Below are 23,510 nucleotides of genomic sequence, written 5' to 3'. Positions count from 1 at the left end.
AACCATTTTTTAAAAACAAGTTTTACTAGTACTAAACATAGTAAAAACTGTTCCAAAAGAAAATTTATTCTCATATATCCAAGCTCAGAAACTTCTTGCATTAAGAGGTGATGTGAAAGAAGATCTCTGAATGATGATGAAGACATCTCTGCTGCTGCCACTATGTCAAGGCCTCCATCCTCTTTCTAAGTTCCTGCTGTGCACTTGGTGATTGCAAATTGTTGAGAGATCTCTTCTCTCTCCTGGATAGCACAGGATTTTATTCATTTAGCTCTTGCAAACCTCCAAGATCAAAGACTGTACAAACTCCCTGAGCACTCTCTTCCACAGCATCACTGTCCTAATTGGGAAAACAAAATATATCCACTCATACCATTCTTGGTCCATTGTCTCTCATCCTCCTGCCAAGCACAGCGGTAAAGACCTGGCTCTGTCTTTTCTAGAACTTACTTAAAGCTGCCAGGGACTGCAGGAAGCTCTGCCCAAAGCGCTAGATTCTCCACACTGAACAATTACAGGTCCCTAGGCATCCCTACACTGGACAAGTACTCAAGCCTCAGCTGTCATAGCCACACTTGGAAGCTCACTTCCTTTTACTCCTGTCTTTCTTCTACTGGGAACATGAAATATGTGTGCAGTACTCTGAAAGAAATATAATGACTGCTAAGCAAAGGAAGATAACCCCTCCCCTGCGCCTATGACAATCAAATGTGCTAATCCTGGTACCACTGTGGATGCTGTCCTCTGGGCACACTGTGATATCCCCACAGCCCCCAGAGGACGTGAGACCCTGGCAAAGGGCCCTGTGCCCAGCAGACAGCAATAAAAGCGTTGGAGAATGTGGGCATCGATCCGGCTGCCTCTCACATACTAAGCGAGTCCTCCACTCCACCGGCAGACATATTGATGGACCAGCTGGGCCCTCTCCCAGTTCTGCCTCCATGACAGAGCAGTCAAAGAAATCACCTTGAATGAGGCCTCAGGACACCTCTACTGAAATCTCGTCCAAGCAGCCCAAGCCTGGGGATCACATAGGATAGCTCAAGGCTTCAGCCAGTCAGTTTATACCGGCCTCCAAGCACGGAGACTGCACAGCCCCCTGGCACCCTTCTTCTCTTGCTTGACTGTCCCGAGGGGACTGAAAATGGAACATATTCTACTTCAGTTGTGGCCTGTCTCTTCTCATTCCTCTGCCAATCACCACAGTAAAAGGCTTAAGTGCGGAATTAATAACCTGCTGAGAAGCATACCAAAGCTGCTGCTTCTCTCCCCCAAAGTTCTCTCTTCCCCAGGGTCTCTGACACGCCACATTATTTGGCCTCTCCTCAGAGGGCAAATGCACGTAATCCCAGTACTCCTGGTGGCCTTGTTCTGAGGACGCTATACTTGGTCAGTGTCGCGCTTCTAAACAGAGGAGAAAATTGGGCAAAGTATTCTAGACACCATCAATTCTGTTCCAAGTACAAGTGGAGACTGCCTCCCCTCGATCCAGAGCCTATGCTGCCCTTCGCTGCAGCCCTAGATGTTATCCTCCTCTTGAAAGCCTGGGCACACCGTGATCTCCCCACCGCCCCCAGAGGACAGGGGCCCCCGGCAAAGGGCCGCGTTTCCCCAGCAAGGGCAATGAAAAGCATTGGAGAATGCGGGCATCGATCCCGCTGCCTCTCACATGCTAAGCGAGCGCTCTACCACTTGAGCTAATTCCCCAGCCCACGGCCCCTGCCTGAGGTCCTCTCCCCCCCCCGCCAGGCACCCAGCCCTGACCCAGACTGCCCTACACCCAGAGCCTGGGCCTCCCAGCGGCCTCGTGCTCTCACCCGCCGCCCACCCACTCGCTTTCCTGATGGAGGTGACCCCTGACGGCACCACTGCTCAGGACCACTGTCCCCTGCCCAGGCTTCACCCCGGACAACCTCGGCTGGTCATCTTCCCCGCCTCCGGCAAGAACTCAAGGCTGGGCAGCCCTTGAAGGGGAGCAGCCCGTGCCGCGCCAAAAGGCAGAGGTGCCGCAGGGTCTGGCCAAGCGCCAAAAGGGCACTCCTTCGAGCCGGAGTTGAACCAGCGACCTAAGGATGGCCGTGCAAGGGAGCCTACAGTCCTCCGCTCTACCAGCTGAGCTATCGAAGGAATCATGGGGCCTTCAACACTTGCTTGCCCATCACACACTTATCCAACGCTTTCCCAGCCACAGCGCAGTGCAGCCTGATGCCTCTGTTCCAGCACCCTCCTTCAAACAACCTCACCTCCAACCTCACAACACCGTGCTCAAGCCTTTACCCCGGAAAATCTTGAAAAACAACCAACAGAAAGGCTCCACAAGCTCCTCGGATGTCATCTTCTACAGATGGACTGTCCTCAGGGCCAAAAACAGCTTACCCATATCCTGATGCAATGTCCCTTGATTCAGTTTCACTGTGATGGCTTCTGCGCTCTGGGCAACCACCACACAAAAGGTAGCCTTTCCCCTACTGCGCAGACTACTCCTCCAACATGGAAGGAATGCGTAATCACGTCATGCGTAAGCCCTCTGATCCTCCCTTTCTCCAGGATGAACGTGCCTGGTGTCTTCAGACAATCATCACAGACAAATCCCTCCATTGCCTGAGCTTCTTGGTGGCCCTCCACTGAGGTTGCTTCATTTCATTCATGTCTTTCCTCTACGATGCAGCTCAAAGATGAACACGGTACTGGAGACGACATTTGACGACTGTCAAGCAAAGGGCGAGAAAATCAATTCCCCTCTTAAACTGCTCCTAGTGCCCTTGGTGCAGCCCTGGATGTTGTCCTCCTCTTGAAAGCCTGGGCACACCGTGATCTCCCCACCGCCCCCAGAGGACAGGGGCCCCCGGCAAAGGGCTGCGTTTCCCCAGCAAGGGCAATGAAAAGCATTGGAGAATGCGGGCATCGATCCCGCTGCCTCTCACATGCTAAGCGAGCGCTCTACCACTTGAGCTAATTCCCCAGCCCACGGCCCCTGCCTGAGGTCCTCTCCCCCGCCAGGCACCCAGCCCTGACCCAGACTGCCCTACACCCAGAGTCTGGGCCTCCCAGCGGCCTCGTGCTCTCACCCGCCGCCCACCCACTCGCTTTCCTGATGGAGGTGACCCCTGACGGCACCACTGCTCAGGACCACTGTCCCCTGCCCAGGCTTCATCCCGGACAACCTCGGCTGGTCATCTTCCCCGCCTCTGGCAAGAGCTCAAGGCTGGGCAGCCCTTGAAGGGGAGCAGCCTGTGCCGCGTCAAAAGGCAGAGGTGCCGCAGGGTCTGGCCAAGCGCCAAAAGGGCACTCCTTCGAGCCGGAGTTGAACCAGCGACCTAAGGATGGCCGTGCAAGGGAGCCTACAGTCCTCCGCTCTACCAGCTGAGCTATCGAAGGAATCATGGGGCCTTCAACACTTGCTTGCCCATCACTCACTTATCCAACGCTTTCCCAGCCACAGCGCAGTGCAGCCTGATGCCTCTGTTCCAGCACCCTCCTTCAAACAACCTCACCTCCAACCTCACAACACCGTGCTCAACCCTTTACCCCAGAAAATCTTGAAAAACAACCAACAGAAAGGCTCCACAAGCTCCTCGGATGTCATCTTCTACAGATGGACTGTCCTCAGGGTCAAAAACAGCTTACCCATATCCTGATGCAATGTCCCTTGATTCAGTTTCACTGTGATGGCTTCTGCGCTCTGGGCAACCACCACACAAAAGGTAGCCTTTCCCCTACTGCGCAGACTACTCCTCCAACATGGAAGGAATGCGTAATCACATCATGCGTAAGCCCTCTGATCCTCCCTTTCTCCAGGATGAACGTGCCTGGTGTCTTCAGACAATCATCACAGACAAATCCCTCCATTGCCTGAGCTTCTTGGTGGCCCTCCACTGAGGTTGCTTCATTTCATTCATGTCTTTCCTCTACGATGCAGCTCAAAGATGAACACGGTACTGGAGACGACATTTGACGACTGTCAAGCAAAGGGCGAGAAAATCAATTCCCCTCTTAAACTGCTCCTAGTGCCCTTGGTGCAGCCCTGGATGTTGTCCTCCTCTTGAAAGCCTGGGCACATCGTGATCTCCCCACCGCCCCCAGAGGACAGGGGCCCCCGGCAAAGGGCTGCGTTTCCCCAGCAAGGGCAATGAAAAGCATTGGAGAATGCGGGCATCGATCCCGCTGCCTCTCACATGCTAAGCGAGCGCTCTACCACTTGAGCTAATTCCCCAGCCCACGGCCCCTGCCTGAGGTCCTCTCCCCCGCCAGGCACCCAGCCCTGACCCAGACTGCCCTACACCCAGAGTCTGGGCCTCCCAGCGGCCTCGTGCTCTCACCCGCCGCCCACCCACTTGCTTTCCTGATGGAGGTGACCCCTGACGGCACCACTGCTCAGGACCACTGTCCCCTGCCCAGGCTTCATCCCGGACAACCTCGGCTGGTCATCTTCCCCGCCTCTGGCAAGAGCTCAAGGCTGGGCAGCCCTTGAAGGGGAGCAGCCTGTGCCGCGTCAAAAGGCAGAGGTGCCGCAGGGTCTGGCCAAGCGCCAAAAGGGCACTCCTTCGAGCCGGAGTTGAACCAGCGACCTAAGGATGGCCGTGCAAGGGAGCCTACAGTCCTCCGCTCTACCAGCTGAGCTATCGAAGGAATCATGGGGCCTTCAACACTTGCTTGCCCATCACTCACTTATCCAACGCTTTCCCAGCCACAGCGCAGTGCAGCCTGATGCCTCTGTTCCAGCACCCTCCTTCAAACAACCTCACCTCCAACCTCACAACACCGTGCTCAACCCTTTACCCCAGAAAATCTTGAAAAACAACCAACAGAAAGGCTCCACAAGCTCCTCGGATGTCATCTTCTACAGATGGACTGTCCTCAGGGCCAAAAACAGCTTACCCATATCCTGATGCAATGTCCCTTGATTCAGTTTCACTGTGATGGCTTCTGCGCTCTGGGCAACCACCACACAAACGGTAGCCTTTCCCCTACTGCGCAGACTACTCCTCCAACATGGAAGGAATGCGTAATCACGTCATGCGTAAGCCCTCTGATCCTCCCTTTCTCCAGGATGAACGTGCCTGGTGTCTTCAGACAATCATCACAGACAAATCCCTCCATTGCCTGAGCTTCTTGGTGGCCCTCCACTGAGGTTGCTTCATTTCATTCATGTCTTTCCTCTACGATGCAGCTCAAAGATGAACACGGTACTGGAGACGACATTTGACGACTGTCAAGCAAAGGGCGAGAAAATCAATTCCCCTCTTAAACTGCTCCTAGTGCCCTTGGTGCAGCCCTGGATGTTGTCCTCCTCTTGAAAGCCTGGGCACACCGTGATCTCCCCACCGCCCCCAGAGGACAGGGGCCCCCGGCAAAGGGCTGCGTTTCCCCAGCAAGGGCAATGAAAAGCATTGGAGAATGCGGGCATCGATCCCGCTGCCTCTCACATGCTAAGCGAGCGCTCTACCACTTGAGCTAATTCCCCAGCCCACGGCCCCTGCCTGAGGTCCTGTCCCCCGCCAGGCACCCAGCCCTGACCCAGACTGCCCTACACCCAGAGCCTGGGCCTCCCAGCGGCCTCGTGCTCTCACCCGCCGCCCACCCACTCGCTTTCCTGATGGAGGTGACCCCTGACGGCACCACTGCTCAGGACCACTGTCCCCTGCCCAGGCTTCATCCCGGACAACCTCGGCTGGTCATCTTCCCCGCCTCTGGCAAGAACTCAAGGCTGGGCAGCCCTTGAAGGGGAGCAGCCTGTGCCGCGTCAAAAGGCAGAGGTGCCGCAGGGTCTGGCCAAGCGCCAAAAGGGCACTCCTTCGAGCCGGAGTTGAACCAGCGACCTAAGGATGGCCGTGCAAGGGAGCCTACAGTCCTCCGCTCTACCAGCTGAGCTATCGAAGGAATCATGGGGCCTTCAACACTTGCTTGCCCATCACTCACTTATCCAACGCTTTCCCAGCCACAGTGCAGTGCAGCCTGATGCCTCTGTTCCAGCACCCTCCTTCAAACAACCTCACCTCCAACCTCACAACACCGTGCTCAACCCTTTACCCCAGAAAATCTTGAAAAACAACCAACAGAAAGGCTCCACAAGCTCCTCGGATGTCATCTTCTACAGATGGACTGTCCTCAGGGCCAAAAACAGCTTACCCATATCCTGATGCAATGTCCCTTGATTCAGTTTCACTGTGATGGCTTCTGCGCTCTGGGCAACCACCACACAAAAGGTAGCCTTTCCCCTACTGCGCAGACTACTCCTCCAACATGGAAGGAATGCGTAATCACGTCATGCGTAAGCCCTCTGATCCTCCCTTTCTCCAGGATGAACGTGCCTGGTGTCTTCAGACAATCATCACAGACAAATCCCTCCATTGCCTGAGCTTCTTGGTGGCCCTCCACTGAGGTTGCTTCATTTCATTCATGTCTTTCCTCTACGATGCAGCTCAAAGATGAACACGGTACTGGAGACGACATTTGACGACTGTCAAGCAAAGGGCGAGAAAATCAATTCCCCTCTTAAACTGCTCCTAGTGCCCTTGGTGCAGCCCTGGATGTTGTCCTCCTCTTGAAAGCCTGGGCACATCGTGATCTCCCCACCGCCCCCAGAGGACAGGGGCCCCCGGCAAAGGGCTGCGTTTCCCCAGCAAGGGCAATGAAAAGCATTGGAGAATGCGGGCATCGATCCCGCTGCCTCTCACATGCTAAGCGAGCGCTCTACCACTTGAGCTAATTCCCCAGCCCACGGCCCCTGCCTGAGGTCCTCTCCCCCGCCAGGCACCCAGCCCTGACCAAGACTGCCCTACACCCAGAGTCTGGGCCTCCCAGCGGCCTCGTGCTCTCACCCGCCGCCCACCCACTTGCTTTCCTGATGGAGGTGACCCCTGACGGCACCACTGCTCAGGACCACTGTCCCCTGCCCAGGCTTCATCCCGGACAACCTCGGCTGGTCATCTTCCCCGCCTCTGGCAAGAGCTCAAGGCTGGGCAGCCCTTGAAGGGGAGCAGCCTGTGCCGCGTCAAAAGGCAGAGGTGCCGCAGGGTCTGGCCAAGCGCCAAAAGGGCACTCCTTCGAGCCGGAGTTGAACCAGCGACCTAAGGATGGCCGTGCAAGGGAGCCTACAGTCCTCCGCTCTACCAGCTGAGCTATCGAAGGAATCATGGGGCCTTCAACACTTGCTTGCCCATCACACACTTATCCAACGCTTTCCCAGCCACAGCGCAGTGCAGCCTGATGCCTCTGTTCCAGCACCCTCCTTCAAACAACCTCACCTCCAACCTCACAACACCGTGCTCAACCCTTTACCCCAGAAAATCTTGAAAAACAACCAACAGAAAGGCTCCACAAGCTCCTCGGATGTCATCTTCTACAGATGGACTGTCCTCAGGGCCAAAAACAGCTTACCCATATCCTGATGCAATGTCCCTTGATTCAGTTTCACTGTGATGGCTTCTGCGCTCTGGGCAACCACCACACAAACGGTAGCCTTTCCCCTACTGCGCAGACTACTCCTCCAACATGGAAGGAATGCGTAATCACGTCATGCGTAAGCCCTCTGATCCTCCCTTTCTCCAGGATGAACGTGCCTGGTGTCTTCAGACAATCATCACAGAGAAATCCCTCCATTGCCTGAGCTTCTTGGTGGCCCTCCACTGAGGTTGCTTCATTTCATTCATGTCTTTCCTCTACGGTGCAGCTCAAAGGTGAACACGGTACTGGAGACGACATTTGACGACTGTCAAGCAAAGGGCGAGAAAATCAATTCCCCTCTTAAACTGCTCCTAGTGCCCTTGGTGCAGCCCTGGATGTTGTCCTCCTCTTGAAAGCCTGGGCACACCGTGATCTCCCCACCGCCCCCAGAGGACAGGGGCCCCCGGCAAAGGGCCGCGTTTCCCCAGCAAGGGCAATGAAAAGCATTGGAGAATGCGGGCATCGATCCCGCTGCCTCTCACATGCTAAGCGAGCGCTCTACCACTTGAGCTAATTCCCCAGCCCACGGCCCCTGCCTGAGGTCCTGTCCCCCGCCAGGCACCCAGCCCTGACCCAGACTGCCCTACACCCAGAGCCTGGGCCTCCCAGCGGCCTCGTGCTCTCACCCGCCGCCCACCCACTCGCTTTCCTGATGGAGGTGACCCCTGACGGCACCACTGCTCAGGACCACTGTCCCCTGCCCAGGCTTCACCCCGGACAACCTCGGCTGGTCATCTTCCCCGCCTCCGGCAAGAACTCAAGGCTGGGCAGCCCTTGAAGGGGAGCAGCCCGTGCCGCGCCAAAAGGCAGAGGTGCCGCAGGGTCTGGCCAAGCGCCAAAAGGGCACTCCTTCGAGCCGGAGTTGAACCAGCGACCTAAGGATGGCCGTGCAAGGGAGCCTACAGTCCTCCGCTCTACCAGCTGAGCTATCGAAGGAATCATGGGGCCTTCAACACTTGCTTGCCCATCACACACTTATCCAACGCTTTCCCAGCCACAGCGCAGTGCAGCCTGATGCCTCTGTTCCAGCACCCTCCTTCAAACAACCTCACCTCCAACCTCACAACACCGTGCTCAACCCTTTACCCCGGAAAATCTTGAAAAACAACCAACAGAAAGGCTCCACAAGCTCCTCGGATGTCATCTTCTACAGATGGACTGTCCTCAGGGCCAAAAACAGCTTACCCATATCCTGATGCAATGTCCCTTGATTCAGTTTCACTGTGATGGCTTCTGCGCTCTGGGCAACCACCACACAAATGGTAGCCTTTCCCCTACTGCGCAGACTACTCCTCCAACATGGAAGGAATGCGTAATCACGTCATGCGTAAGCCCTCTGATCCTCCCTTTCTCCAGGATGAAAGTGCCTGGTGTCTTCAGACAATAATCACAGAGAAATCCCTCCATTGCCTGAGCTTCTTGGTGGCCCTCCACTGAGGTTGCTTCATTTCATCCATGTCTTTCCTCTACGGTGCAGCTCAAAGGTGAACACGGTACTGGAGACGACATTTGACGACTGTCAAGCAAAGCCCTCTGATCCTCCCTTTCTCCAGGATGAACGTGCCTGGTGTCTTCAGACAATCATCACAGAGAAATCCCTCCATTGCCTGAGCTTCTTGGTGGCCCTCCACTGAGGTTGCTTCATTTCATTCATGTCTTTCCTCTACGGTGCAGCTCAAAGGTGAACACGGTACTGGAGACGACATTTGACGACTGTCAAGCAAAGGGCGAGAAAATCAGTTCCCCTCTTTAACTGCTCCTAGTGCCCTTGGTGCAGCCCTGGATGTTGTCCTCCTCTTGAAAGCCTGGGCACACCGTGATCTCCCCACCGCCCCCAGAGGACAGGGGCCCCCGGCAAAGGGCTGCGTTTCCCCAGCAAGGGCAATGAAAAGCATTGGAGAATGCGGGCATCGATCCCGCTGCCTCTCACATGCTAAGCGAGCGCTCTACCACTTGAGCTAATTCCCCAGCCCACGGCCCCTGCCTGAGGTCCTGTCCCCCGCCAGGCACCCAGCCCTGACCCAGACTGCCCTACACCCAGAGTCTGGGCCTCCCAGCGGCCTCGTGCTCTCACCCGCCGCCCACCCACTCGCTTTCCTGATGGAGGTGACCCCTGACGGCACCACTGCTCAGGACCACTGTCCCCTGCCCAGGCTTCATCCCGGACAACCTCGGCTGGTCATCTTCCCCGCCTCTGGCAAGAGCTCAAGGCTGGGCAGCCCTTGAAGGGGAGCAGCCTGTGCCGCGTCAAAAGGCAGAGGTGCCGCAGGGTCTGGCCAAGCGCCAAAAGGGCACTCCTTCGAGCCGGAGTTGAACCAGCGACCTAAGGATGGCCGTGCAAGGGAGCCTACAGTCCTCCGCTCTACCAGCTGAGCTATCGAAGGAATCATGGGGCCTTCAACACTTGCTTGCCCATCACTCACTTATCCAACGCTTTCCCAGCCACAGCGCAGTGCAGCCTGATGCCTCTGTTCCAGCACCCTCCTTCAAACAACCTCACCTCCAAACTCACAACACCGTGCTCAACCCTTTACCCCAGAAAATCTTGAAAAACAACCAACAGAAAGGCTCCACAAGCTCCTCGGATGTCATCTTCTACAGATGGACTGTCCTCAGGGCCAAAAACAGCTTACCCATATCCTGATGCAATGTCCCTTGATTCAGTTTCACTGTGATGGCTTCTGCGCTCTGGGCAACCACCACACAAAAGGTAGCCTTTCCCCTACTGCGCAGACTACTCCTCCAACATGGAAGGAATGCGTAATCACGTCATGCGTAAGCCCTCTGATCCTCCCTTTCTCCAGGATGAACGTGCCTGGTGTCTTCAGACAATCATCACAGACAAATCCCTCCATTGCCTGAGCTTCTTGGTGGCCCTCCACTGAGGTTGCTTCATTTCATTCATGTCTTTCCTCTACGGTGCAGCTCAAAGATGAACACGGTACTGGAGACGACATTTGACGACTGTCAAGCAAAGGGCGAGAAAATCAGTTCCCCTCTTTAACTGCTCCTAGTGCCCTTGGTGCAGCCCTGGATGTTGTCCTCCTCTTGAAAGCCTGGGCACACCGTGATCTCCCCACCGCCCCCAGAGGACAGGGGCCCCCGGCAAAGGGCTGCGTTTCCCCAGCAAGGGCAATGAAAAGCATTGGAGAATGCGGGCATCGATCCCGCTGCCTCTCACATGCTAAGCGAGCGCTCTACCACTTGAGCTAATTCCCCAGCCCACGGCCCCTGCCTGAGGTCCTCTCCCCCGCCAGGCACCCAGCCCTGACCCAGACTGCCCTACACCCAGAGCCTGGGCCTCCCAGCGGCCTCGTGCTCTCACCCGCCGCCCACCCACTCGCTTTCCTGATGGAGGTGACCCCTGACGGCACCACTGCTCAGGACCACTGTCCCCTGCCCAGGCTTCATCCCGGACAACCTCGGCTGGTCATCTTCCCCGCCTCTGGCAAGAGCTCAAGGCTGGGCAGCCCTTGAAGGGGAGCAGCCTGTGCCGCGTCAAAAGGCAGAGGTGCCGCAGGGTCTGGCCAAGCGCCAAAAGGGCACTCCTTCGAGCCGGAGTTGAACCAGCGACCTAAGGATGGCCGTGCAAGGGAGCCTACAGTCCTCCGCTCTACCAGCTGAGCTATCGAAGGAATCATGGGGCCTTCAACACTTGCTTGCCCATCACTCACTTATCCAACGCTTTCCCAGCCACAGCGCAGTGCAGCCTGATGCCTCTGTTCCAGCACCCTCCTTCAAACAACCTCACCTCCAACCTCACAACACCGTGCTCAACCCTTTACCCCAGAAAATCTTGAAAAACAACCAACAGAAAGGCTCCACAAGCTCCTCGGATGTCATCTTCTACAGATGGACTGTCCTCAGGGCCAAAAACAGCTTACCCATATCCTGATGCAATGTCCCTTGATTCAGTTTCACTGTGATGGCTTCTGCGCTCTGGGCAACCACCACACAAAAGGTAGCCTTTCCCCTACTGCGCAGACTACTCCTCCAACATGGAAGGAATGCGTAATCACGTCATGCGTAAGCCCTCTGATCCTCCCTTTCTCCAGGATGAACGTGCCTGGTGTCTTCAGACAATCATCACAGACAAATCCCTCCATTGCCTGAGCTTCTTGGTGGCCCTCCACTGAGGTTGCTTCATTTCATTCATGTCTTTCCTCTACGATGCAGCTCAAAGATGAACACGGTACTGGAGACGACATTTGACGACTGTCAAGCAAAGGGCGAGAAAATCAATTCCCCTCTTAAACTGCTCCTAGTGCCCTTGGTGCAGCCCTGGATGTTGTCCTCCTCTTGAAAGCCTGGGCACATCGTGATCTCCCCACCGCCCCCAGAGGACAGGGGCCCCCGGCAAAGGGCTGCGTTTCCCCAGCAAGGGCAATGAAAAGCATTGGAGAATGCGGGCATCGATCCCGCTGCCTCTCACATGCTAAGCGAGCGCTCTACCACTTGAGCTAATTCCCCAGCCCACGGCCCCTGCCTGAGGTCCTCTCCCCCGCCAGGCACCCAGCCCTGACCAAGACTGCCCTACACCCAGAGTCTGGGCCTCCCAGCGGCCTCGTGCTCTCACCCGCCGCCCACCCACTTGCTTTCCTGATGGAGGTGACCCCTGACGGCACCACTGCTCAGGACCACTGTCCCCTGCCCAGGCTTCATCCCGGACAACCTCGGCTGGTCATCTTCCCCGCCTCTGGCAAGAGCTCAAGGCTGGGCAGCCCTTGAAGGGGAGCAGCCTGTGCCGCGTCAAAAGGCAGAGGTGCCGCAGGGTCTGGCCAAGCGCCAAAAGGGCACTCCTTCGAGCCGGAGTTGAACCAGCGACCTAAGGATGGCCATGCAAGGGAGCCTACAGTCCTCCGCTCTACCAGCTGAGCTATCGAAGGAATCATGGGGCCTTCAACACTTGCTTGCCCATCACTCACTTATCCAACGCTTTCCCAGCCACAGCGCAGTGCAGCCTGATGCCTCTGTTCCAGCACCCTCCTTCAAACAACCTCACCTCCAACCTCACAACACCGTGCTCAACCCTTTACCCCAGAAAATCTTGAAAAACAACCAACAGAAAGGCTCCACAAGCTCCTCGGATGTCATCTTCTACAGATGGACTGTCCTCAGGGCCAAAAACAGCTTACCCATATCCTGATGCAATGTCCCTTGATTCAGTTTCACTGTGATGGCTTCTGCGCTCTGGGCAACCACCACACAAACGGTAGCCTTTCCCCTACTGCGCAGACTACTCCTCCAACATGGAAGGAATGCGTAATCACGTCATGCGTAAGCCCTCTGATCCTCCCTTTCTCCAGGATGAACGTGCCTGGTGTCTTCAGACAATCATCACAGAGAAATCCCTCCATTGCCTGAGCTTCTTGGTGGCCCTCCACTGAGGTTGCTTCATTTCATTCATGTCTTTCCTCTACGGTGCAGCTCAAAGATGAACACGGTACTGCAGACGACATTTGACGACTGTCAAGCAAAGGGCGAGAAAATCAATTCCCCTCTTTAACTGCTCCTAGTGCCCTTGGTGCAGCCCTGGATGTTGTCCTCCTCTTGAAAGCCTGGGCACACCGTGATCTCCCCACCGCCCCCAGAGGACAGGGGCCCCCGGCAAAGGGCCGCGTTTCCCCAGCAAGGGCAATGAAAAGCATTGGAGAATGCGGGCATCGATCCCGCTGCCTCTCACATGCTAAGCGAGCGCTCTACCACTTGAGCTAATTCCCCAGCCCACGGCCCCTGCCTGAGGTCCTCTCCCCCGCCAGGCACCCAGCCCTGACCCAGACTGCCCTACACCCAGAGCCTGGGCCTCCCAGCGGCCTCGTGCTCTCACCCCGCCGCCCACCCACTCGCTTTCCTGATGGAGGTGACCCCTGACGGCACCACTGCTCAGGACCACTGTCCCCTGCCCAGGCTTCACCCCGGACAACCTCGGCTGGTCATCTTCCCCGCCTCCGGCAAGAACTCAAGGCTGGGCAGCCCTTGAGGGGGAGCAGCCCGTGCCGCGCCAAAAGGCAGAGGTGCCGCAGGGTCTGGCCAAGCGCCAAAAGGGCACTCCTTCGAGCCGGAGTTGAACCAGCGACCTAAGGATGGCCGTGCAAGGGAGCCTACAGTCCTCCGCTCTACCAGCTGAGCTATCGAAGGAATCATGGGGCCTTCAACACTTGCTTGCCCATCACACACTTATCCAACGCTTTCCCAGCCACAGCGCAGTGCAGCCTGATGCCTCTGTTCCAGCACCCTCCTTCAAACAACCTCACCTCCAACCTCACAACACCGTGCTCAACCCTTTACCCCAGAAAATCTTGAAAAACAACCAACAGAAAGGCTCCACAAGCTCCTCGGATGTCATCTTCTACAGATGGACTGTCCTCAGGGCCAAAAACAGCTTACCCATATCCTGATGCAATGTCCCTTGATTCAGTTTCACTGTGATGGCTTCTGCGCTCTGGGCAACCACCACACAAACGGTAGCCTTTCCCCTACTGCGCAGACTACTCCTCCAACATGGAAGGAATGCGTAATCACGTCATGCGTAAGCCCTCTGATCCTCCCTTTCTCCAGGATGAACATGCCTGGTGTCTTCAGACAATCATCACAGAGAAATCCCTCCATTGCCTGAGCTTCTTGGTGGCCCTCCACTGAGGTTGCTTCATTTCATTCATGTCTTTCCTCTACGGTGCAGCTCAAAGGTGAACACGGTACTGGAGACGACATTTGACGACTGTCAAGCAAAGGGCGAGAAAATCAATTCCCCTCTTAAACTGCTCCTAGTGCCCTTGGTGCAGCCCTGGATGTTGTCCTCCTCTTGAAAGCCTGGGCACACCGTGATCTCCCCACCGCCCCCAGAGGACAGGGGCCCCCGGCAAAGGGCCGCGTTTCCCCAGCAAGGGCAATGAAAAGCATTGGAGAATGCGGGCATCGATCCCGCTGCCTCTCACATGCTAAGCGAGCGCTCTACCACTTGAGCTAATTCCCCAGCCCACGGCCCCTGCCTGAGGTCCTGTCCCCCGCCAGGCACCCAGCCCTGACCCAGACTGCCCTACACCCAGAGCCTGGGCCTCCCAGCGGCCTCGTGCTCTCACCCGCCGCCCACCCACTCGCTTTCCTGATGGAGGTGACCCCTGACGGCACCACTGCTCAGGACCACTGTCCCCTGCCCAGGCTTCACCCCGGACAACCTCGGCTGGTCATCTTCCCCGCCTCCGGCAAGAACTCAAGGCTGGGCAGCCCTTGAAGGGGAGCAGCCCGTGCCGCGCCAAAAGGCAGAGGTGCCGCAGGGTCTGGCCAAGCGCCAAAAGGGCACTCCTTCGAGCCGGAGTTGAACCAGCGACCTAAGGATGGCCGTGCAAGGGAGCCTACAGTCCTCCGCTCTACCAGCTGAGCTATCGAAGGAATCATGGGGCCTTCAACACTTGCTTGCCCATCACACACTTATCCAACGCTTTCCCAGCCACAGCGCAGTGCAGCCTGATGCCTCTGTTCCAGCACCCTCCTTCAAACAACCTCACCTCCAACCTCACAACACCGTGCTCAACCCTTTACCCCGGAAAATCTTGAAAAACAACCAACAGAAAGGCTCCACAAGCTCCTCGGATGTCATCTTCTACAGATGGACTGTCCTCAGGGCCAAAAACAGCTTACCCATATCCTGATGCAATGTCCCTTGATTCAGTTTCACTGTGATGGCTTCTGCGCTCTGGGCAACCACCACACAAATGGTAGCCTTTCCCCTACTGCGCAGACTACTCCTCCAACATGGAAGGAATGCGTAATCACGTCATGCGTAAGCCCTCTGATCCTCCCTTTCTCCAGGATGAAAGTGCCTGGTGTCTTCAGACAATCATCACAGACAAATCCCTCCATTGCCTGAGCTTCTTGGTGGCCCTCCACTGAGGTTGCTTCATTTCATTCATGTCTTTCCTCTACGGTGCAGCTCAAAGGTGAACACAGTACTGGAGACGACATTTGACGACTGTCAAGCAAAGGGCGAGAAAATCAATTCCCCTCTTAAACTGCTCCTAGTGCCCTTGGTGCAGCCCTGGATGTTGTCCTCCTCTTGAAAGCCTGGGCACACCGTGATCTCCCCACCGCCCCCAGAGGACAGGGGCCCCCGGCAAAGGGCCGCGTTTCCCCAGCAAGGGCAATGAAAAGCATTGGAGAATGCGGGCATCGATCCCGCTGCCTCTCACATGCTAAGCGAGCGCTCTACCACTTGAGCTAATTCCCCAGCCCACGGCCCCTGCCTGAGGTCCTCTCCCCCGCCAGGCACCCAGCCCTGACCCAGACTGCCCTACACCCAGAGCCTGGGCCTCCCAGCGGCCTCGTGCTCTCACCCCGCCGCCCACCCACTCGCTTTCCTGATGGAGGTGACCCCTGACGGCACCACTGCTCAGGACCACTGTCCCCTGCCCAGGCTTCACCCCGGACAACCTCGGCTGGTCATCTTCCCCGCCTCCGGCAAGAACTCAAGGCTGGGCAGCCCTTGAGGGGGAGCAGCCCGTGCCGCGCCAAAAGGCAGAGGTGCCGCAGGGTCTGGCCAAGCGCCAAAAGGGCACTCCTTCGAGCCGGAGTTGAACCAGCGACCTAAGGATGGCCGTGCAAGGGAGCCTACAGTCCTCCGCTCTACCAGCTGAGCTATCGAAGGAATCATGGGGCCTTCAACACTTGCTTGCCCATCACACACTTATCCAACGCTTTCCCAGCCACAGCGCAGTGCAGCCTGATGCCTCTGTTCCAGCACCCTCCTTCAAACAACCTCACCTCCAACCTCACAACACCGTGCTCAACCCTTTACCCCGGAAAATCTTGAAAAACAACCAACAGAAAGGCTCCACAAGCTCCTCGGATGTCATCTTCTACAGATGGACTGTCCTCAGGGCCAAAAACAGCTTACCCATATCCTGATGCAATGTCCCTTGATTCAGTTTCACTGTGATGGCTTCTGCGCTCTGGGCAACCACCACACAAACGGTAGCCTTTCCCCTACTGCGCAGACTACTCCTCCAACATGGAAGGAATGCGTAATCACGTCATGCGTAAGCCCTCTGATCCTCCCTTTCTCCAGGATGAACGTGCCTGGTGTCTTCAGACAATCATCACAGAGAAATCCCTCCATTGCCTGAGCTTCTTGGTGGCCCTCCACTGAGGTTGCTTCATTTCATTCATGTCTTTCCTCTACGGTGCAGCTCAAAGGTGAACACGGTACTGGAGACGACATTTGACGACTGTCAAGCAAAGCCCTCTGATCCTCTCTTTCTCCAGGATGAACGTGCCTGGTGTCTTTAGACAATCATCACAGACAAATCCCTCCATTGCCTGAGCTTCTTGGTGGCCCTCCACTGAGGTTGCTTCATTTCATTCATGTCTTTCCTCTACGGTGCAGCTCAAAGATGAACACGGTACTGGAGACGACATTTGACGACTGTCAAGCAAAGGGCGAGGAAATCAGTTCCCCTCTTAAACTGCTCCTAGTGCCCTTGGTGCAGCCCTGGATGTTGTCCTCCTCTTGAAAGCCTGGGCACACCGTGATCTCCCCACCGCCCCCAGAGGACAGGGGCCCCCGGCAAAGGGCCGCGTTTCCCCAGCAAGGGCAATGAAAAGCATTGGAGAATGCGGGCATCGATCCCGCTGCCTCTCACATGCTAAGCGAGCGCTCTACCACTTGAGCTAATTCCCCAGCCCACGGCCCCTGCCTGAGGTCCTCTCCCCCGCCAGGCACCCAGCCCTGACCCAGACTGCCCTACACCCAGAGCCTGGGCCTCTCAGCGGCCTCGTGCTCTCACCCACCGCCCACCCACTCGCTTTCCTGATGGAGGTGACCCCTGACGGCACCACTGCTCAGGACCACTGTCCCCTGCCCAGGCTTCACCCCGGACAACCTCGGCTGGTCATCTTCCCCGCCTCTGGCAAGAGCTCAAGTCTGGGCAGCCCTTGAGGGGGAGCAGCCCGTGCCGCGCCAAAAGGCAGAGGTGCCGCAGGGTCTGGCCAAGCGCCAAAAGGGCACTCCTTCGAGCCGGAGTTGAACCAGCGACCTAAGGATGGCCGTGCAAGGGAGCCTACAGTCCTCCGCTCTACCAGCTGAGCTATCGAAGGAATCATGGGGCCTTCAACACTTGCTTGCCCATCACACACTTATCCAACGCTTTCCCAGCCACAGCGCAGTGCAGCCTGATGCCTCTGTTCCAGCACCCTCCTTCAAACAACCTCACCTCCAACCTCACAACACCGTGCTCAACCCTTTACCCCGGAAAATCTTGAAAAACAACCAACAGAAAGGCTCCACAAGCTCCTCGGATGTCATCTTCTACAGATGGACTGTCCTCAGGGCCAAAAACAGCTTACCCATATCCTGATGCAATGTCCCTTGATTCAGTTTCACTGTGATGGCTTCTGCGTTCTGGGCAACCACCACACAAACGGTAGCCTTTCCCCTACTGCGCAGACTACTCCTCCAACATGGAAGGAATGCGTAATCACGTCATGCGTAAGCCCTCTGATCCTCCCTTTCTCCAGGATGAACGTGCCTGGTGTCTTCAGACAATCATCACAGACAAATCCCTCCATTGCCTGAGCTTCTTGGTGGCCCTCCACTGAGGTTGCTTCATTTCATTCATGTCTTTCCTCTACGGTGCAGCTCAAAGGTGAACACAGTACTGGAGACGACATTTGACAACTGTCAAGCAAAGGGCGAGAAAATCAATTCCCCTCTTAAACTGCTCCTAGTGCCCTTGGTGCAGCCCTGGATGTTGTCCTCCTCTTGAAAGCCTGGGCACACCGTGATCTCCCCACCGCCCCCAGAGGACAGGGGCCCCCGGCAAAGGGCCGCGTTTCCCCAGCAAGGGCAATGAAAAGCATTGGAGAATGCGGGCATCGATCCCGCTGCCTCTCACATGCTAAGCGAGCGCTCTACCACTTGAGCTAATTCCCCAGCCCACGGCCCCTGCCTGAGGTCCTCTCCCCCGCCAGGCACCCAGCCCTGACCCAGACTGCCCTACACCCAGAGCCTGGGCCTCCCAGCGGCCTCGTGCTCTCACCCCGCCGCCCACCCACTCGCTTTCCTGATGGAGGTGACCCCTGACGGCACCACTGCTCAGGACCACTGTCCCCTGCCCAGGCTTCACCCCGGACAACCTCGGCTGGTCATCTTCCCCGCCTCCGGCAAGAACTCAAGGCTGGGCAGCCCTTGAGGGGGAGCAGCCCGTGCCGCGCCAAAAGGCAGAGGTGCCGCAGGGTCTGGCCAAGCGCCAAAAGGGCACTCCTTCGAGCCGGAGTTGAACCAGCGACCTAAGGATGGCCGTGCAAGGGAGCCTACAGTCCTCCGCTCTACCAGCTGAGCTATCGAAGGAATCATGGGGCCTTCAACACTTGCTTGCCCATCACACACTTATCCAACGCTTTCCCAGCCACAGCGCAGTGCAGCCTGATGCCTCTGTTCCAGCACCCTCCTTCAAACAACCTCACCTCCAACCTCACAACACCGTGCTCAACCCTTTACCCCGGAAAATCTTGAAAAACAACCAACAGAAAGGCTCCACAAGCTCCTCGGATGTCATCTTCTACAGATGGACTGTCCTCAGGGCCAAAAACAGCTTACCCATATCCTGATGCAATGTCCCTTGATTCAGTTTCACTGTGATGGCTTCTGCGCTCTGGGCAACCACCACACAAACGGTAGCCTTTCCCCTACTGCGCAGACTACTCCTCCAACATGGAAGGAATGCGTAATCACGTCATGCGTAAGCCCTCTGATCCTCCCTTTCTCCAGGATGAACGTGCCTGGTGTCTTCAGACAATCATCACAGAGAAATCCCTCCATTGCCTGAGCTTCTTGGTGGCCCTCCACTGAGGTTGCTTCATTTCATTCATGTCTTTCCTCTACGGTGCAGCTCAAAGATGAACACGGTACTGGAGACGACATTTGACGACTGTCAAGCAAAGCCCTCTGATCCTCTCTTTCTCCAGGATGAACGTGCCTGGTGTCTTTAGACAATCATCACAGAGAAATCCCTCCATTGCCTGAGCTTCTTGGTGGCCCTCCACTGAGGTTGCTTCATTTCATTCATGTCTTTCCTCTACGGTGCAGCTCAAAGATGAACACGGTACTGGAGACGACATTTGACGACTGTCAAGCAAAGGGCGAGGAAATCAGTTCCCCTCTTAAACTGCTCCTAGTGCCCTTGGTGCAGCCCTGGATGTTGTCCTCCTCTTGAAAGCCTGGGCACACCGTGATCTCCCCACCGCCCCCAGAGGACAGGGGCCCCCAGCAAAGGGCCGCGTTTCCCCAGCAAGGGCAATGAAAAGCATTGGAGAATGCGGGCATCGATCCCGCTGCCTCTCACATGCTAAGCGAGCGCTCTACCACTTGAGCTAATTCCCCAGCCCACGGCCCCTGCCTGAGGTCCTCTCCCCCGCCAGGCACCCAGCCCTGACCCAGACTGCCCTACACCCAGAGCCTGGGCCTCCCAGCGGCCTCGTGCTCTCACCCCGCCGCCCACCCACTTGCTTTCCTGATGGAGGTGACCCCTGACGGCACCACTGCTCAGGACCACTGTCCCCTGCCCAGGCTTCATCCCGGACAACCTCGGCTGGTCATCTTCCCCGCCTCTGGCAAGAGCTCAAGGCTGGGCAGCCCTTGAGGGGGAGCAGCCCGTGCCGCGCCAAAAGGCAGAGGTGCCGCAGGGTCTGGCCAAGCGCCAAAAGGGCACTCCTTCGAGCCGGAGTTGAACCAGCGACCTAAGGATGGCCGTGCAAGGGAGCCTACAGTCCTCCGCTCTACCAGCTGAGCTATCGAAGGAATCATGGAGCCTTCAACACTTGCTTGCCCATCACACACTTATCCAACGCTTTCCCAGCCACAGCGCAGTGCAGCCTGATGCCTCTGTTCCAGCACCCTCCTTCAAACAACCTCACCTCCAACCTCACAACACCGTGCTCAACCCTTTACCCCGGAAAATCTTGAAAAACAACCAACAGAAAGGCTCCACAAGCTCCTCGGATGTCATCTTCTACAGATGGACTGTCCTCAGGGCCAAAAACAGCTTACCCATATCCTGATGCAATGTCCCTTGATTCAGTTTCACTGTGATGGCTTCTGCGCTCTGGGCAACCACCACACAAACGGTAGCCTTTCCCCTACTGCGCAGACTACTCCTCCAACATGGAAGGAATGCGTAATCACGTCATGCGTAAGCCCTCTGATCTTCCCTTTCTCCAGGATGAACGTGCCTGGTGTCTTCAGACAATCATCACAGAGAAATCCCTCCATTGCCTGAGCTTCTTGGTGGCCCTCCACTGAGGTTGCTTCATTTCATTCATGTCTTTCCTCTACGGTGCAGCTCAAAGGTGAACACGGTACTGGAGACGACATTTGACGACTGTCAAGCAAAGCCCTCTGATCCTCTCTTTCTCCAGGATGAACGTGCCTGGTGTCTTTAGACAATCATCACAGACAAATCCCTCCATTGCCTGAGCTTCTTGGTGGCCCTCCACTGAGGTTGCTTCATTTCATTCATGTCTTTCCTCTACGGTGCAGCTCAAAGATGAACACGGTACTGGAGACGACATTTGACGACTGTCAAGCAAAGGGCGAGGAAATCAGTTCCCCTCTTAAACTGCTCCTAGTGCCCTTGGTGCAGCCCTGGATGTTGTCCTCCTCTTGAAAGCCTGGGCACACCGTGATCTCCCCACCGCCCCCAGAGGACAGGGGCCCCCGGCAAAGGGCCGCGTTTCCCCAGCAAGGGCAATGAAAAGCATTGGAGAATGCGGGCATCGATCCCGCTGCCTCTCACATGCTAAGCGAGCGCTCTACCACTTGAGCTAATTCCCCAGCCCACGGCCCCTGCCTGAGATCCTCTCCCCCGCCAGGCACCCAGCCCTGACCCAGACTGCCCTACACCCAGAGCCTGGGCCTCCCAGCGGCCTCGTGCTCTCACCCCGCCGCCCACCCACTCGCTTTCCTGATGGAGGTGACCCCTGACGGCACCACTGCTCAGGACCACTGTCCCCTGCCCAGGCTTCATCCCGGACAACCTCGGCTGGTCATCTTCCCCGCCTCTGGCAAGAGCTCAAGGCTGGGCAGCCCTTGAGGGGGAGCAGCCCGTGCCGCGCCAAAAGGCAGAGGTGCCGCAGGGTCTGGCCAAGCGCCAAAAGGGCACTCCTTCGAGCCGGAGTTGAACCAGCGACCTAAGGATGGCCGTGCAAGGGAGCCTACAGTCCTCCGCTCTACCAGCTGAGCTATCGAAGGAATCATGGAGCCTTCAACACTTGCTTGCCCATCACACACTTATCCAACGCTTTCCCAACCGCAGCGCAGTGCAGCCTGATGCCTCTGTTCCAGCACCCTCCTTCAAACAACCTCACCTCCAACCTCACAACACCGTGCTCAACCCTTTACCCCGGAAAATCTTGAAAAACAACCAACAGAAAGGCTCCACAAGCTCCTCGGATGTCATCTTCTACAGATGGACTGTCCTCAGGGCCAAAAACAGCTTACCCATATCCTGATGCAATGTCCCTTGATTCAGTTTCACTGTGATGGCTTCTGCGCTCTGGGCAACCACCACACAAAAGGTAGCCTTTCCCCTACTGTGCAGACTACTCCTCCAACATGGAAGGAATGCGTAATCACGTCATGCGTAAGCCCTCTGATCCTCCCTTTCTCCAGGATGAACGTGCCTGGTGTCTTCAGACAATCATCACAGAGAAATCCCTCCATTGCCTGAGCTTCTTGGTGGCCCTCCACTGAGGTTGCTTCATTTCATTCATGTCTTTCCTCTACGGTGCAGCTCAAAGGTGAACACGGTACTGGAGACGACATTTGACGACTGTCAAGCAAAGCCCTCTGATCCTCCCTTTCTCCAGGATGAACGTGCCTGGTGTCTTCAGACAATCATCACAGAGAAATCCCTCCATTGCCTGAGCTTCTTGGTGGCCCTCCACTGAGGTTGCTTCATTTCATTCATGTCTTTCCTCTACGGTGCAGCTCAAAGGTGAACACGGTACTGGAGACGACATTTGACGACTGTCAAGCAAAGGGCGAGAAAATCAGTTCCCCTCTTTAACTGCTCCTAGTGCCCTTGGTGCAGCCCTGGATGTTGTCCTCCTCTTGAAAGCCTGGGCACACCGTGATCTCCCCACCGCCCCCAGAGGACAGGGGCCCCCGGCAAAGGGCCGCGTTTCCCCAGCAAGGGCAATGAAAAGCATTGGAGAATGCGGGCATCGATCCCGCTGCCTCTCACATGCTAAGCGAGCGCTCTACCACTTGAGCTAATTCCCCAGCCCACGGCCCCTGCCTGAGGTCCTGTCCCCCGCCAGGCACCCAGCCCTGACCCAGACTGCCCTACACCCAGAGCCTGGGCCTCCCAGCGGCCTCGTGCTCTCACCCCGCCGCCCACCCACTCGCTTTCCTGGTGGAGGTGACCCCTGACGGCACCACTGCTCAGGACCACTGTCCCCTGCCCAGGCTTCACCCCGGACAACCTCGGCTGGTCATCTTCCCCGCCTCCGGCAAGAACTCAAGGCTGGGCAGCCCTTGAAGGGGAGCAGCCCGTGCCGCGCCAAAAGGCAGAGGTGCCGCAGGGTCTGGCCAAGCGCCAAAAGGGCACTCCTTCGAGCCGGAGTTGAACCAGCGACCTAAGGATGGCCGTGCAAGGGAGCCTACAGTCCTCCGCTCTACCAGCTGAGCTATCGAAGGAATCATGGAGCCTTCAACACTTGCTTGCCCATCACACACTTATCCAACGCTTTCCCAGCCACAGCGCAGTGCAGCCTGATGCCTCTGTTCCAGCACCCTCCTTCAAACAACCTCACCTCCAACCTCACAACACCGTGCTCAACCCTTTACCCCGGAAAATCTTGAAAAACAACCAACAGAAAGGCTCCACAAGCTCCTCGGATGTCATCTTCTACAGATGGACTGTCCTCAGGGCCAAAAACAGCTTACCCATATCCTGATGCAATGTCCCTTGATTCAGTTTCACTGTGATGGCTTCTGCGCTCTGGGCAACCACCACACAAACGGTAGCCTTTCCCCTACTGCGCAGACTACTCCTCCAACATGGAAGGAATGC

The 23,510-nt window shown here is 56.6% G+C and overlaps 1 protein-coding gene and 30 non-coding genes across 31 annotated transcripts in view; 1 reads left to right on the top strand and 30 right to left on the bottom strand.

Annotated features, from left to right (window-relative positions):
* The window catches only part of DNAJC5B (DnaJ heat shock protein family (Hsp40) member C5 beta), a 53,978-nt gene that overhangs the window by 5,593 nt on the left and 24,875 nt on the right, over window positions 1–23,510 (top strand). The window lies entirely within an intron of this gene.
* TRNAA-AGC (transfer RNA alanine (anticodon AGC)) lies at window positions 1,635–1,707 on the bottom strand. The gene has a single exon. It is a non-coding gene; the product is annotated as a tRNA-Ala (tRNA).
* TRNAY-GUA (transfer RNA tyrosine (anticodon GUA)) lies at window positions 2,039–2,127 on the bottom strand. Its single transcript is given in 2 exon segments — window positions 2,039–2,074; window positions 2,091–2,127. It is a non-coding gene; the product is annotated as a tRNA-Tyr (tRNA).
* On the bottom strand, window positions 2,890–2,962 carry TRNAA-AGC (transfer RNA alanine (anticodon AGC)). Its single transcript has one exon. It is a non-coding gene; the product is annotated as a tRNA-Ala (tRNA).
* Window positions 3,290–3,378, bottom strand: TRNAY-GUA (transfer RNA tyrosine (anticodon GUA)). Its single transcript is given in 2 exon segments — window positions 3,290–3,325; window positions 3,342–3,378. It is a non-coding gene; the product is annotated as a tRNA-Tyr (tRNA).
* On the bottom strand, window positions 4,141–4,213 carry TRNAA-AGC (transfer RNA alanine (anticodon AGC)). The gene has a single exon. It is a non-coding gene; the product is annotated as a tRNA-Ala (tRNA).
* Window positions 4,541–4,629, bottom strand: TRNAY-GUA (transfer RNA tyrosine (anticodon GUA)). The gene is given in 2 exon segments: window positions 4,541–4,576; window positions 4,593–4,629. It is a non-coding gene; the product is annotated as a tRNA-Tyr (tRNA).
* Window positions 5,392–5,464, bottom strand: TRNAA-AGC (transfer RNA alanine (anticodon AGC)). Its single transcript has one exon. It is a non-coding gene; the product is annotated as a tRNA-Ala (tRNA).
* Window positions 5,792–5,880, bottom strand: TRNAY-GUA (transfer RNA tyrosine (anticodon GUA)). Its single transcript is given in 2 exon segments — window positions 5,792–5,827; window positions 5,844–5,880. It is a non-coding gene; the product is annotated as a tRNA-Tyr (tRNA).
* TRNAA-AGC (transfer RNA alanine (anticodon AGC)) lies at window positions 6,643–6,715 on the bottom strand. Its single transcript has one exon. It is a non-coding gene; the product is annotated as a tRNA-Ala (tRNA).
* Window positions 7,043–7,131, bottom strand: TRNAY-GUA (transfer RNA tyrosine (anticodon GUA)). Its single transcript is given in 2 exon segments — window positions 7,043–7,078; window positions 7,095–7,131. It is a non-coding gene; the product is annotated as a tRNA-Tyr (tRNA).
* On the bottom strand, window positions 7,894–7,966 carry TRNAA-AGC (transfer RNA alanine (anticodon AGC)). The gene has a single exon. It is a non-coding gene; the product is annotated as a tRNA-Ala (tRNA).
* On the bottom strand, window positions 8,294–8,382 carry TRNAY-GUA (transfer RNA tyrosine (anticodon GUA)). Its single transcript is given in 2 exon segments — window positions 8,294–8,329; window positions 8,346–8,382. It is a non-coding gene; the product is annotated as a tRNA-Tyr (tRNA).
* On the bottom strand, window positions 9,342–9,414 carry TRNAA-AGC (transfer RNA alanine (anticodon AGC)). The gene has a single exon. It is a non-coding gene; the product is annotated as a tRNA-Ala (tRNA).
* Window positions 9,742–9,830, bottom strand: TRNAY-GUA (transfer RNA tyrosine (anticodon GUA)). Its single transcript is given in 2 exon segments — window positions 9,742–9,777; window positions 9,794–9,830. It is a non-coding gene; the product is annotated as a tRNA-Tyr (tRNA).
* TRNAA-AGC (transfer RNA alanine (anticodon AGC)) lies at window positions 10,593–10,665 on the bottom strand. The gene has a single exon. It is a non-coding gene; the product is annotated as a tRNA-Ala (tRNA).
* TRNAY-GUA (transfer RNA tyrosine (anticodon GUA)) lies at window positions 10,993–11,081 on the bottom strand. The gene is given in 2 exon segments: window positions 10,993–11,028; window positions 11,045–11,081. It is a non-coding gene; the product is annotated as a tRNA-Tyr (tRNA).
* Window positions 11,844–11,916, bottom strand: TRNAA-AGC (transfer RNA alanine (anticodon AGC)). The gene has a single exon. It is a non-coding gene; the product is annotated as a tRNA-Ala (tRNA).
* On the bottom strand, window positions 12,244–12,332 carry TRNAY-GUA (transfer RNA tyrosine (anticodon GUA)). Its single transcript is given in 2 exon segments — window positions 12,244–12,279; window positions 12,296–12,332. It is a non-coding gene; the product is annotated as a tRNA-Tyr (tRNA).
* TRNAA-AGC (transfer RNA alanine (anticodon AGC)) lies at window positions 13,095–13,167 on the bottom strand. The gene has a single exon. It is a non-coding gene; the product is annotated as a tRNA-Ala (tRNA).
* Window positions 13,496–13,584, bottom strand: TRNAY-GUA (transfer RNA tyrosine (anticodon GUA)). Its single transcript is given in 2 exon segments — window positions 13,496–13,531; window positions 13,548–13,584. It is a non-coding gene; the product is annotated as a tRNA-Tyr (tRNA).
* TRNAA-AGC (transfer RNA alanine (anticodon AGC)) lies at window positions 14,347–14,419 on the bottom strand. Its single transcript has one exon. It is a non-coding gene; the product is annotated as a tRNA-Ala (tRNA).
* Window positions 14,747–14,835, bottom strand: TRNAY-GUA (transfer RNA tyrosine (anticodon GUA)). The gene is given in 2 exon segments: window positions 14,747–14,782; window positions 14,799–14,835. It is a non-coding gene; the product is annotated as a tRNA-Tyr (tRNA).
* Window positions 15,598–15,670, bottom strand: TRNAA-AGC (transfer RNA alanine (anticodon AGC)). The gene has a single exon. It is a non-coding gene; the product is annotated as a tRNA-Ala (tRNA).
* On the bottom strand, window positions 15,999–16,087 carry TRNAY-GUA (transfer RNA tyrosine (anticodon GUA)). The gene is given in 2 exon segments: window positions 15,999–16,034; window positions 16,051–16,087. It is a non-coding gene; the product is annotated as a tRNA-Tyr (tRNA).
* Window positions 17,047–17,119, bottom strand: TRNAA-AGC (transfer RNA alanine (anticodon AGC)). The gene has a single exon. It is a non-coding gene; the product is annotated as a tRNA-Ala (tRNA).
* Window positions 17,447–17,535, bottom strand: TRNAY-GUA (transfer RNA tyrosine (anticodon GUA)). The gene is given in 2 exon segments: window positions 17,447–17,482; window positions 17,499–17,535. It is a non-coding gene; the product is annotated as a tRNA-Tyr (tRNA).
* TRNAA-AGC (transfer RNA alanine (anticodon AGC)) lies at window positions 18,298–18,370 on the bottom strand. The gene has a single exon. It is a non-coding gene; the product is annotated as a tRNA-Ala (tRNA).
* On the bottom strand, window positions 18,699–18,787 carry TRNAY-GUA (transfer RNA tyrosine (anticodon GUA)). The gene is given in 2 exon segments: window positions 18,699–18,734; window positions 18,751–18,787. It is a non-coding gene; the product is annotated as a tRNA-Tyr (tRNA).
* Window positions 20,148–20,236, bottom strand: TRNAY-GUA (transfer RNA tyrosine (anticodon GUA)). Its single transcript is given in 2 exon segments — window positions 20,148–20,183; window positions 20,200–20,236. It is a non-coding gene; the product is annotated as a tRNA-Tyr (tRNA).
* TRNAY-GUA (transfer RNA tyrosine (anticodon GUA)) lies at window positions 21,597–21,685 on the bottom strand. The gene is given in 2 exon segments: window positions 21,597–21,632; window positions 21,649–21,685. It is a non-coding gene; the product is annotated as a tRNA-Tyr (tRNA).

This window comes from Opisthocomus hoazin, chromosome 3 (genome assembly GCF_030867145.1).
Source record: "Opisthocomus hoazin isolate bOpiHoa1 chromosome 3, bOpiHoa1.hap1, whole genome shotgun sequence".
NCBI lineage: Eukaryota > Metazoa > Chordata > Aves > Opisthocomiformes > Opisthocomidae > Opisthocomus > Opisthocomus hoazin.
This window is presented reverse-complemented; position numbering and strand designations above follow the sequence as displayed.